This window comes from Primulina eburnea, chromosome 11 (genome assembly GCF_022965805.1).
Source record: "Primulina eburnea isolate SZY01 chromosome 11, ASM2296580v1, whole genome shotgun sequence".
NCBI classification, from domain to species: Eukaryota; Viridiplantae; Streptophyta; class Magnoliopsida; order Lamiales; family Gesneriaceae; genus Primulina; species Primulina eburnea.
In genome coordinates this window covers 10077007-10089409 of record NC_133111.1, presented here as the reverse complement: position 1 = coordinate 10089409, position 12403 = coordinate 10077007, and positions in this window count along the sequence as shown.

The window sequence follows — 12403 nt, the reverse complement described above, 5'->3', positions numbered from 1 at the left end:
GAAATCGGACCCTCAAAGAGGCTGCTAGAACAATGCTTGCTGATTCCTCTATCTCTCAAAGGTTTTGGGCAGAAGCAGTGAACACTGCGTGTTACACTCAAAACAGATCAATGATTAATAAGAATCATATGAAAACACCTTATGAGATCTGGCATGGAAGAAAAAGTGTGGTTTCTTATTTCAAAATATTCGGCTACAGATGTTTTATACTTGTCAATGGTAAAACCCATTTAACAGCTTTTGACGCTAAATCTGCAGAAGGAATATTTCTTGGTTATTCTTCAGTGAGTAAAGCCTATAGAGTCTTCAACAAAAATACTTTGAATGTTGAAGAATCTATTCATGTTGTGTTTGATGAGTCTACACTAACTTCTAAGCCAACTGATACAGTTGAGCTAGTTGATAGATTTACAGATATAAGCTTGGACGATGATGATGATGAAGAAGATATCCATCTTAATCAAAACAACCTCCAAACACCTGAACCTGACATATTGGATCAATAAGCTGAATTGGAAGCAAATCTTGACAATCAGTTAGTGGAGCATACAAATGAGAATCAGTTGCCAACTGAATTAGCTCCAACTGAAACTGAAAACATTCAGTTACCTATTGAGGAATTGCTAATACAGAATAAACAAATGCTGAACTTAGATGGAAGAAATCACATCCTCCAGAATTAGTGATAGGTAATCCATCTGATCCGGTAAGAACAAGAAATCAAATGCTTAGCTTATTTGTCCATTCAGCTTTTGTATCTCAACTAGAGCCAAAGAAAACTGATGAAGCTCTTGCTGATCCGAACTGGATATATGCAATGCAAGAAGAGATAAATCAGTTTATCCATAACAATGTCTGGAACTTAGTTCCAAGACCACTCTCAAAAACTATGATAGGTACAAAGTGGGTGTACAGGAACAAGCTAAACGAAGATGGATCAGTTGTGCGCAATAAAGCAAGGTTGGTAGCACAAGGATATAGGCATGAAGAAGGAATTGATTACGATGAGACATATGCACCAGTTGCAAGACTGGAGGCAATCAGAATATTCCTTGCCTATGCCTCATTCAAAAACTTCAAAGTCTATCAAATGGACGTAAAAAGTGCATTTCTGAACGGCCAGTTGCAGGAAGAAGTCTACGTTGAACAACCTCCAGGTTTTGTCATTCATCACCTTCCTGATGATGTCTATCATTTGAACAAAGCTTTATACGGTTTTAAACAAGCTCCAAGAGCTTGGTACGAAACCCTTTCAAAATTTCTAACTGATCATGACTTTTCCGTTGGATCAGTTGATAAGACATTTTTCAAATTCTCCAAGAATGATCATATATTACTTGTTCAAATTTATGTTGATGATATTATTTTTGGGTCAACTAACCCCAAATTATGCGAGAAGTTTTCCAAGTTAATGCAGGAGAAATTCGAGATGAGTATGATGGGTGAACTGACATTCTTCCTTGGTCTACAAGTGAAACAACTGGATTCAGGAACTTTTATCAGTCAAACCAAATACACTAAGGAATTGCTTAAGAAATTTGGCATGGAATCATGTTCAGCTGCAAACACCCCCATGAGCTCATCAGCTAAATTAGAAACTGATCAAGGGGGAATATCAGTTGAGACGACTCTTTACAGAGGTTTAATAGGTTCATTATTGTACCTAACTGCTAGTCGTCCTGATATTGTGTTTTCTGTATGTATGTGTGCAAGATTTAAAGCTAATCCTAAACAATCACATTTCTCTGCTGCCAAACGTATCTTGAAATATCTTAAAGGCACGCAAAATGTTGGATTATGGTACTCTAAAGACTCATCTTTCAATTTAGTTGGCTATTCAGATGCAGACTATGCAGGATTTAAGCTTGATCAAAAAAGTACAAATGGATCATGTCAGTTTCTAGGAGACAGACTGATTTCTTGATTCAGTAAGAAGCAAACATCCATAGAAACTTCCACAACTGAAGCAGAATATCTTGCTGCTGGAAGCTGCTGTGCCCAACTGCTCTGGATTCAGCAACAACTGAAAGATTATGGTGTTGATGCAAAGGAATCTCCAATATTCTGTGACAACACAAGCACCATTGCTATTACGTATAATCCAGTTCTTCACTCCAGGACTAAGCACATAGATGTCAGACATCACTTCATCAGAGATCATGCTTTAAAGAAGAACATCAGATTGGAATACGTATCAACTGAACATCAAGCGGCTGACATCTTCACCAAACCTCTGGCTGAGACTAAGTTTTCTCATTTTCGCAATATACTTGGATTAATTGATTTGTCTTAATTAATTGTTATTGCTTATGATTCATATGTCAGCTGTACTGTTGTTCTACTGATTAATTAAAATCATTGAGTGCAGAAACAAAAAAAAACGACGCTTCATCAAAATAAACATTTTATTTATCCATAAATGTTGGAAAGGACTACATTTTCATAAGTCTCCTCTACACTAGCTATCCACATCTTCACCCAAACAGCTAGAGTTGAGGAAGAGGTCTTGCAGAAGCTGTGAGTAGAGGCGATGCTATTAAGAGTTTCCAGCTCCTTGCGAAACATCGGCTGATAGAGATGGCCCTCCTTGAAGACATCAACCTCTGCAGAAATATTTAAGTGCTTTCGCACCTCTCTCAACTGATCCTTCCGCCTGAAGGTGGTCACCCTCTCAGTGTTGTACAAGAGCTCCAGCTCCTGTAACTCTTCCCAGTAGGGAAGACTGGCATAGAAAACTTCGTCCTCTATAGCAGCTTTTCGGGATTCAAGAGAAAAGGGAGAAACGATTGAACTACTTGCTCCTTCCATTTTTTTAATACTGTCTGCTGATACTTATGACTAACCCCTCAACTCTTATTTATAGGCCAAGTCGAGGAAAATGAAAGGACATTTCCTTAAGTGACGATTACTCTACCAAGCCTCGGGATTTTCTTAAATAATTTGGCTTATTTTATTGTTATTTTCTTTAATGAATCTATTTAGGGGGAATGGTGGTTTAAGAGGTTAACTGAGAAGACAGTTGTTAGTGAATTCTCAACTGAAAGAACTCAGTTTTACTAACTGATCGTTCAGTTGAATATTCCACTAATCTTCTCATATAAGTTAACTAATTAAATCTATTTTATTCCAAATAAATGACGTGACTACCTGCTAACTCATGATGTATTTCAGTTTATGACGTGGACACATTTTTAACCGCTCTAAATTGTACACACGCTTATAGCACACGTACACACTTTACTTTTTCAAAATTTCTACGGACTGACACGTGTCCAGAATTTGAATAGTCACGTACATATGTACCATTACCCGCTTCATTTCAGTTTCACCTTACATTTATCCACAAACTTTTGAGAGCAAGAACTATTCTATTCTTCAATTTCGTTTCAGGAACTCACTCATTTATCAATGGCAACCCAAATTCCCGCTTTTATGCTGAACGCTATGGCTATCAACATTGGATCCATCTTATACTTCGGCGATGCTGAAGTCAAGAAGGTTTTTCAGAAACTTGAAACTGCTGGACTCAGAACATTTTTGGGACAATCTTCACAGGACATCTATTCCAAAGAACTTCAGGATTTCTACTCCACCGGCATGGTTGATTCTGAAGGTATCATTATTTCTACTATCAATGGTCAGTGGCTGACCATCTCTGAAGACTCTCTTGGGGAATTATTTTTTTACCCTCTGATGGTTTGGCACAACTTTCGGATGTTAAGGCATCTGATATTGAAGAGATGCAAACTCTTCTCTCTGCTGATGGACGGAAGATTAAGGTTTCCGATCCTAAGAAGGAACAGAAGCATGAAATTCAGTTGCTTGCTGATGTAGTTGCTAAAGGGCTTTTGGCAAAATCTGAATCATTTGCTGCCCTCACCTTGGAGAAGTTTCAAGCCATTTCTGTTATTATGGCTGATCGCAAGCTCAACTGGAAGCACCTTATCTTTACCACTCTGAAGAATATGTTTCTGTCTTCAAAACAGTGCAAAGGTTTTGCTGTTCAAATCAGTTATCTGTTGAAAGTAAAGGGATTTGTGGCTGATGATTCTGAAAGGTCATCGAAATTTAAGGTGTTCAATGCAAAGAATACGATGCCACCCAAAACCAAAATGGATATAACTCCTGGTCAGTTAGTGCAAATCAAACAGGAGATTGGGACTCAGTTAGCAGCTCCTAAATCAGTTAAGAAGGCCAAAACGTTGGCTCAACTGAAGGTCGCCAAAAGAAAATTAGTGTTGAGTACATCTGAGTCAGAGAAGACTCCATCCCCCCAGATTGCGAAGAAACCAAGAACTCAAAGGGTTAAAACAACTTCTGAGGTATCCATTCCTATTGATGCAGTAATTTCTTCAACTGATCAGCAGCCTATAGAAGCAGTTCCTTTGCAGATCATTCCACAAGAAGTTTCAATTGGTACCAAAAAGGAATTAGTTAGGATCAAAGCTCCTCTGATTTAGATCTCTCGTCCCACTGGCGTGGCGCCTGCTAGACCTAAAGGCATAAAATTTTTTGAGCAGGTGGAATCTACTCGAACAGGATTGGAAATTCCTCACATCATGAGTACTGATAAAGGGAAAGGGAAGTTGATTGAAGAGCCCAGACCCTCCAACCCAATTCAGACTCATATTGACCTTGTATGGGCAAAGGTTAACAGTTTTGCTGCTTCAAAAATTAAGTCCTATGATGCTTGGACAGCCTTTCACACTGAAGTTTTTGCCAAGCAATTGAAAAAGAAGTTCGAGCTGAGCAAATTCATCAAACTGGAGGCCTTTGTGCTCAGGACTGTCAAAGCTGCCTCAATTGCTCAAGCTATGGAGAGGAAAAGTTATTTATTTGATCAGACAAGAGCGAAGAAGTTAGCTCAAATTGTTGCCAAACTGAAGACCAACTACTTACCTACAAGTCCTACCGCCTACGCTGATCAAGCTGTAATTACTCAGCTAGACACTGATCTTGTAGGATTACTATCTCAAATCAAGTTCTGGGAAGTTAATCAAGAACTGGTTCTCCATCAAGAAGATTCAGATGATGACGACGAGGAAATATTTGAAGAAGCACTCTCTGACAAAACAGAACCATCATCAGCTTTAGTTCTCGTTCCAACTGAAGAGCCAGCTCATGATAAGCCTCTTTCACCTCCTGTTGAACAACAACTGTATACTGAAGCTGAGCTTTCCTTCGCACACATTGATGAAGTTATTCAGGCCGTTGTGGAAGAATCCCAGATCAGTGCATCCATTTCTGACAAAGTTGATAACTCTGCTGATCAAATCAATTCAGAAGTCATTTTTTCTACAGAAGAACCTGCTCAGCCAGATCTATCTACTGATCAGGTTACCCCAACTGATGTGCCAGTTGGTTCAATCGATCACCCTTTACAGGCACCACTTTCAGTTTTGTCACCTTGTGCTGAACCAAATCCTCCTTCACCATCTCGGGATCAAGGAGAAATTACTGCTGATACTTCAGTTCGAGATGCTGCTGAAACAATCTCAACTGATCAAGCCTTGATAATTTCTGAACATACTACAAGTGAACCAAGCACTTCTCGACAATCTCATCCTCCATCTTCATCAGATTTTGATCTTATTTTTGAAGAAGTTCAACATATGCAAGACAGTATGAGTCAAATGATTACTGCCATCTCCAAGATTCAAAACACTCAATTATCGCATACTCTGAAGTTGGACGACAATCAGGAATCGTTAAAAAATATGAAGGATATAAAATCTGATGTTACCGCTCTTTCATTCGCAGTCCAAGATATTCAGAAAAATAGAGGAATTATTTCAGGCCTGACTGCCACTCAAAACTCTATTAACCGACGGGTCGACAGTATGGAGTCACTTATATCAAGAAAAGTCGAACTGCTACAAATCACTATGACTACTGCTATCGATAACATTTCCACCTCTGTCAATCTCCTTTCTACTGACATTGGGAAGCTATCTCTCAAGATGGAGCAGTTTGACAAAAAAGAGGAAAAGATCAAGGAGATCTTAGAACAGCGGAAGAAACAATAGGAGCAGTATCTATTGTATTTATTTTGAAGAAATGTGAATTTAGTTGTTTCAGTTATTTTATCTACTTTGAATTAAATCAAGTATCTTTCACCATAGTTTTGTCAAACACCATAAAGGGGAAAATTGTTGGAAACGAAATTCCGGCGTTTGACAAAAGATTTACCAACTGAATCCAGCAACTGAATTTGACTAACTGATCGACGTAACTGAACACGTCATCAGTCAACTGATCGCTACAACTGAAGTCTATTCCATCGTCAACTGATCTTTACCAGCTGATCTCTCAGCTGTACACGTCATCAGTTGAAAGCGACAACCGACAAATAGTACAGCTATCTGCAACTGGTAGTGGCTCGCCGCATTTCAGAATGAACAGTGTACGATTGTCAGAATATATCGACGTGGCAATCAACGGTTAGAATATTCAAATATCTTTAATGTTACCGTTGAGAGGGAAGCCTATAAATAGTCGAAGACAGCAACTGAAGAAGCATCCGACTCTCAGTTATTTTATCTCACTTGCTGTTACGCTGTAAAAATATCCATTCACATTCAGAATTCAAGCTCACGCTTATCAGTTATATTAATAGTATTCTAGACTACGCTCTTGAGCTTATATAGCACTTTGTAATCGATTGATAGATTTTCCAAGTAGTGCTAAGATCAGTTACGATCTGTAAAAGTGTTGTATTCTAAGAGTTTCAGTATTGGCAAAGTGATAAGTCCAAACTGAAGTGGGTCAGTACACCTTTTTGTATTTGATCAAAGTCTTTTAGTGAATATCCTATCTGCGTGATAGAAAGGGTGACGTAAGAGTTATTCAAATCTCCGAACATCCAGAAACAATTTGTGGTGTTATTACTTTCAGTTATCATTTTCAGTTAGATACTCTATCTTTCAGTCAGTTAATTTTCCGCAACTGTTTGTTCAGTTTAACTGATTGTTTTTGACCGACGGGATATTTTAGATTCAGTTTGTAATACAACTGAAATCAGTTTGTCGAAGAATAATTTTAATCGAGCAGTGTTTATTCAACCCCCCCTTCTAAACACTCTTTACCCGATTTATCGATCCTTTCAATTCTCTTCTTCATTATCCTCCTCCAAACTGATATATGTAATCGATCAACTAGCTCAACTGGATCAGTTGACTTATCAGTTAGCACATATTAATCAAATACAACATGAATAGACTCTTCTACATTCAAAGTGCATTTGTTAAAAACTCTGTAAGCTTTACTAACTGAAAAATATCCCAGAAATATTCCATCCGCGGATTTAGCATCAAAGGCATTTAAATGATTTTTGCCATTGTCAAGAATAAAACATCTGCAGCCGAATATTTTGAAATAAGAAACCACACTTTTGCGTCTATGCCAGATCTCATACATTGTTTTCACATGATTTTTGGTAATCATTGATCTGTTCTGAGTGTAACATGCAGTGTTTACTGTTTCTACCCAAAATATTTTAGAAATACCAGAATCAACAAGCATTGTTCTAGCAACTTCTTTAAGGGTCCGATTTCTTCTCTCAGCGACACCATTTTGCTGAGGAGTTCTTGCTGCTGAGAGCTCATGCTTGATTCCATCATTTTCTAAAAATTGTGAAAGATTTTTATTGATGAATTCAGTCCCTCGATCAGACCTTATTCGATCAATCCCAACTGATTTTTCATTTGAAAGTCTTTTGAAAAGCTTTCAGTTGTGCAGCAGTTTGGTCTTTAGATTTGAGAAAAATAATCCAAGTAAATCTTGAAAAGTCATCGACGACTACTGGAGTGTATTTCATTCCACATAAGCTCATGACTGTATAAGACCAAAAAGATCCATATGTAGCCGTTCTAAGCATCGGGAAGATGATTTACAAACCTTTGTTTTTAAATGAAGATCTTACTTGTTTATCAAACTAAGATGTTGAACAAATTTTATCTTTTGAAAAATCTATTTTGGGTAAACCAGTTACAAGATCATAGTTACTCAGATAGACAATAGATTTAAAGTTTAGGTGGTTCAATCTCTCATGCCACAACCAGTTTTTAGAAGATTTGGAAGCTTTAAGAGAAACTGGTGCATAAGATTGTTCAGACCAACTGACTTTGTAAGTATTCCCACAACGATTGCCAGTTAAGATGACCTCATCAATTGAGTCTCTAACTGAACAAGTGTGTCTGTCAAACTGAACTGAGAATTTATTGTTGCATAACTAACTTATGCTAATCAAGTTATACTTCAAATTCTCAACCAGTAAAACATATTTAATCGTAAATTTACTATGGATAAGTTTATCCTTACCCACAGTTTTACCTTCTGAGTTGTCTCCAAAATTGATGTTTCGACCAGTGTATTTGATCAGTTGGGATAGCAAACTTGAAACCCCTATCATATGACGTGAGCAACCACTGTCCAGATAACATATTGATTCTTTGTTTGTACAGTCACCTACAATCACACAAAATATATAATTTTGGTGACCACAACTATTTGGGTCCTAAACTGATGAGTCCTTTAGGAACCCAGACTTGGATTAGTCTAACTGACTTTCCAGTTGTTGTGTTCCAGATAGTTTTTCTCGGCTTGTGTGTGCTTGATGTGTAGTGTGCAGATGAAGTAATATGAGTTTTGGCCTTCTTCAACTGGTTATTCAGCCTATAACTTTCTGAACAGGCTTGCTGTTATAGTAATTGGAGTAGCCATTTGAATAGTTCAAGTATTTATTACTGAACATTTTTTATGACTGACTTTGTGGGTCAGTCGAAATTTTTGGGCTATAACCAATACCGTATCTTCTAGCCTTATCCTTATTTTCAATAGGTTGTATAACTGGTTTACTTGGCTCTGGTTGTTCTTGTACCATAACTGATTTTACAGAGTGAATGTATTTCCCTTTGTTCGTATCAGTTTTGGTTGAGTATCACTAGTAGAATTTTCATTTTGGTTGTTGAACCCTAAACCAGTTTTATCAGTAACTGATTTTTGCTTCCCTTGTATTTCAGCTAATGCAACAGATGATTTGTTCCATGCTTTAATAAGCTCAGTTTGCTTTGAATTTTCAATCATCAACTGCTGAATCATTTATTGATTCTTGCTTCTTTCAGCATTGAGCTCAGCAATCTCCCTTTTGAGACTCAACAGATCAACTGATTCATCAGTTTCAGTTTTGTTGTCTATGAGATCAGTTTTCTTTGCTCTAGCCTTCTCAAAAGATAAGGCAAGCTTGTGATATTCATTTACCATGTCATGAAGTGTAGAAATAAGTTCATCACATATGAAATCAGTTGAGTTAAAGTCAAATACATGTTGACTAGTTGACTCCAGTTCTGTGTCATCAGCCATTAGACACTTGACTTCTTCATCATCGTCACTGGAGAAGCTCAATCTCTCGAAATCTGAATCATCACTGTCAGATTCTGCCCATTTTGACTTGCTTTCCTCAGCTAGAAGTACCTCATGCTTCTTTCTGTAATATTTCTTTTCATCTTTTGATATTCTTTTCTGCTCATAGGATTTCTTTCCTTTCTTAGTTCAGCCACGACTATCCTTCTTAGGCTTGGGACAGTCAGCAATGAAACGACCAGTTTTGCCACAGTTGTAACAAGCATTAGGTTCTTCTTTGGAATGATTCTTCTGATACTGTATTTGGAAATTTCCTTGGTTTCTTCTCATGAATCTTCCAAATTTTTGACGAATAATGACATAGCATCATTACTTAGTTGATCAGCAGATTTGTCAACTGAACCAGTTGGTTCCAGTTTGACAGCAATTAAGGCATTTGTAGTAGCTGATGTAGAAGGTTACCCTTCTCTAGTTTGCCACTCAAAATCGTAGGCTTTTAAATCGGCAAACAATTCATGAAGTTCGACCTTGTTCAGGTCCTTTGATTCTCTCATTGCAATAGTTTTAACATCTCATTCCTTGGGAAGATCTCTGACAACTTTCGGTGCTACCTCTTTGTTTAAATACACATTTTCGAGTGCATTCAGTTCGTTTATAATGCTGCTGACTCTTTCATCATACTCATGCATGGATTCACCATTCTTCATTTTGCTGTTTCAAACTTTTGAACAACAACAGATAGCTTGTTCTCTTTGGTTTGCTCATTGCCTTCACAGAGTTGAATCAGCTTCTCCTAAATTTCCTTTATCCAGCGTTTTATATAAGATGTCTTTGGTCACGTTGTCCAAGTTGGCTTTTCTCTTGTTTTCAGTTGTCCATTCATCTCGAGGTTTTTCAATATGATCTGGTGCCCCATCAGTTATGGCTACAGCTGTGTTTGTCGTCAATATCTTCATGGGTCCGTCTGTGATAACGTACCACATGTCATCATCTTGTGCAGCTATATGAGCCTGCATTCTGATTTTCCAATCATTAAAGTCTTCTCTGGAGAACATTGGAATTTTTTTGAATGAATATATTGAATAGTTTGTATAAGGAAGTATTCTGGAACAAGATTCAACTACTCTGATACCACTTGATAGGATCGGTGAAAGAGTGTTTAGAAAGAGGGTGGAATAAACACTCTCAATTTTCAAAACCTTTTTGACGGATGAGTTAGCTTGATAATAAACTGATACTTGGGAATCTTGTAAGTCAATATCAATCAGTTAACAAATAATTGCACGGAAATAAACTGACTGACAGATAGAATATAAACTGAAATAATAAGACAAATTTTTTTATGGATCTTCGGATATTTCAAACACTCCTACGTCACCCCTTCTATCTCAAAGATATGATATACACTGAGGCATAGTTTGGTACATATGATAGGATAAGCATGTATATATATAATATAAGGATAATTTAAGGATAAATAAGATGTAAGATATTATATTTAATTTTTGGTATGATTTTAATAATAGTGATTAAATTTATATATTAGATTATAATGACAAAATTAACCTTATCATAATAAATTTTATAATTTCAAAGTTGTTGTTTGAGTTCATATTTTTTATTTGTTCATATGCCGATAGTGCTTACATGATTTATTAATTTTACCTAATTTTATATATTATATAATATGATAATTGAGCCCTTGATTTTGTGAGTCAAGTCAAATATCAATTTTTAATGTTAATCGGGTGATACTAATAATTTATTAAGATTTATAAAAAATATTTATATAATTATCTCGAATTCATTTATATAATTATCATATTATATAATATATAAAAATAAATAAAAATATTTATTTGATTTTAATTTCTACCTACTAGCATAGATTTATAAAAATTATTTATAAATTGAGGGAAATTAAGTCATTTATAGTGTATTTTATCCTTAAATAAAAATTATCACACCTAATAGAAGGGATATTTTATCCTTCTAAAAAGTTATTTATCAAGGGCCCATGATATTATTGAGCATTTTAAAAATGTACCAAATATGGGATAAGGAGGATTATTTATCAATCCCTTCCTTATCCCATCTACCAAACTATGCCTAAAAGACTTTGATTGATACAAACACTTGTACAGACCCACTTCAGTTTGGACTTAATACTTCTAAACTGAAACTCTTAGTTACAAACTTGTTTTCAGAACTCAATAGAACTGAATCAATCTAACACAACTGATATATTCCAGATTGAGTAATAGAGTCTGTGTTGAAAGCTCAAATTATAGCCTAGCAGCTATGAATGAATAAAATAAGCGTGAGATTTTCTGTTGTAAAAAATTTCAGCATAGTACGTAACTGAATAGATTTCGAGTGTTCTGAGTTCAAGGATTCAAGAGTTCGAGGATTCAAAGATTCTAGAGAGCTTCTTCATTTGATCTTCTCTGTTATTTATAAGCTTCCCTCCAACGGCAATATTAAATACAATTTGAACTTTTCTATCCGTTGCATGCCACATCAACATTCTTCTGACAGTCGTACACTACAGCTTTTCTGAAATGCGGCGATCCCACTACATGTTGCAGTCAGCTTTTGTTGGTTGAATGTCTTAACTGATGACGTGTTCAGTTGAGGTATCAGCTGATAGAATGTAGTTTAGAAGCTCACAACTGTCTGTAGTAACTTATCAGTTCCCAACTGATCAGTCAGTTGTCTGCGTAGTTCAGTTGCTGGTTCAGTTGACTTCGAAAATCTGCGTGTTTTTCTTCAGTTAATGGCAACGTGTTTTAGATCAATTATCATTATTTTTAGATCAGTTAGGTGCTCAGTTGGTCAAACATCCGAAATTCAGTTTCCAACAATATATTTTAACGTTATCGTTTTATCATAAAAATTCTATAAACAATTAAAATAAACCTTTTAACATATAAAAATCCATAAACATTTTAAAATATTAAAATCCATAAACATTTAAAATAAAAATTTAACATATTAAAATCCTTATTTTCAAATATAAGAAAAAGCATCACCCTTAATTTAA